The sequence below is a fragment of the Pteropus alecto genome, unplaced genomic scaffold, assembly GCF_000325575.1.
Source record: "Pteropus alecto unplaced genomic scaffold, ASM32557v1 scaffold13472, whole genome shotgun sequence".
Lineage (NCBI taxonomy): Eukaryota > Metazoa > Chordata > Mammalia > Chiroptera > Pteropodidae > Pteropus > Pteropus alecto.
Genome location: NW_006433371.1, coordinates 5166 through 6994, shown reverse-complemented (window position 1 = coordinate 6994; position 1829 = coordinate 5166). Strand labels below are relative to the sequence as shown.

The following is a 1829-nucleotide window of genomic DNA, read 5'->3' as shown; positions in this document are numbered from 1 at the left end:
CTGATTGCTAATTAAATTGCAGCTTTCTCAGGGAACTTAATGCATATGCCATCAACCTGGAAATAATTGAAGATAAGCTTATTTTTGTCTACGAAATACTTTAGGAGCAATATGGGCCTTAAATATATGCATTCCTTCCTTGTTGCTATACACATAATAACATATTATTTACTTACTTATTTTGACACATACAAATCATTTTCTGCATATTTACACTACATAATGAAAACTTTATAATATTTATACACATTGGATACATATTATTTACTTACTTATTTTTATACACATTGGATAACATTATTTACTTACTTATTTTTGACACATTACAAGTCATTTTCTGCATATTTATACTACATAATGAAATATTTATACACATTGGATCAAGAATTTAAGTATGCCCTTTGCTCATAATATTTTTCATCCCATTTATCTTATAAATTTAGAAGATATTCTAAATCTTATAATCTGATAAAGATATTTGTCTGAACCACCAATTACATATTTACTTATGCTTTATGTACTTCATTGATGGTGATTGGAGAAATGTTTATGAGTGCCGTATCTTTAACATATATCTATTATTTAAGAAGATAAAATAATTTTTCTTCCAAAAACATTTTTGCCTTACATTCCATTTTGTGGAATATTTCTACAGTATCAGGTAATTTTACTAAATAACAATAACATATTCTCTATTGATTTCAAGTGTTCTGTAATGATTTTCTTTTAGATGAGATTTTATTGTTAGTATACATCTGTTTTTTTCTGAGTGGGCATATGTTGATCTAATCCTTAAGTCAGTCTGACTAATTTTTTAATGTTTATTAGTAAATGAATAACCTTGAGTAATTATCACCATTTTACTTAAGCGTTGCTTCATTATGGATTAAGATATCCTGCATTCTCATACTTTCTTTTTGAATTTCCAAACTGCTTTTGTTATGATCAAGACTTATTAGCCTTATATAATTACATCACCCAGTTTGGAGGTTATATATTGTATTTTCTAATGTTAGATCATTATCTCCATTTATAATGTTGGTATTTACATTTACAATTGGGAAGAATTTTTAAATTCATCCTCTTCTTTAGATAAGAAAAGAACGTTGTGAATTAGCTGAGCTGTTAGTACTTTCTTTCAAAAGCAATCCTGCCCCACCCCGTCTTTCTCTAACAACACAAAGAACCCACACTCCTAATATTTTGATTTACTTTTCTTAAATATAAATAAATATATATATATACGTGTATGTACAAATATTTTTCCATGCATATTTGTTTTGCCATTTGTTCTCACTTATGCATCTCACCTTATTTTGAATCTATATTTTCAGCTTAATTGCATATTTTTTTATTTATTTTTATTTATTCTTATTATTTATGCCTACAGCACCTGGTCTTCCTAGGTGGTCTCCCATTCAAGTGCTAACCAGGCCCGACTCTGCTTAGCTTCTGAGATTAGACATCGGGCTTGTTAAGAGTGGCATGGCCATAGACCATGGACTATGGCTCCACTGGGCCATGAACCCAGGACCTTCTGCGTGTAAAGTAGACGTGCTAACCACTATACTATGGAACCATGTCCTTAACTGCGTATTTTAATATTGCATTTTGTGAGTCCGTAAACAATATAAGGTCTAAGACATGTGTGTCTGGAATATACTTTATTTTCACTGTATTTTTGTTAAGATAGTAGAAAAGATTTTCATGCTTCCAGTAGAGAATATGATCCAACTATGAGGAGGGGAGAAATATTTAATGGTTAAAGATCTACCCCAACTCTCCGCATCCGTCATGGAGACAGAGCCTGATATGGGAGATTTAACATG

General features: G+C 30.5%; 1 pseudogene; it reads right to left on the bottom strand.

The window, feature by feature from the left end:
* Nucleotides 1–1381: 1381 nt before the first annotated feature.
* Nucleotides 1382–1497, bottom strand: LOC112476789 (annotated as a pseudogene).
* Between the last annotated feature and the right edge of the window lie 332 nt (nucleotides 1498–1829).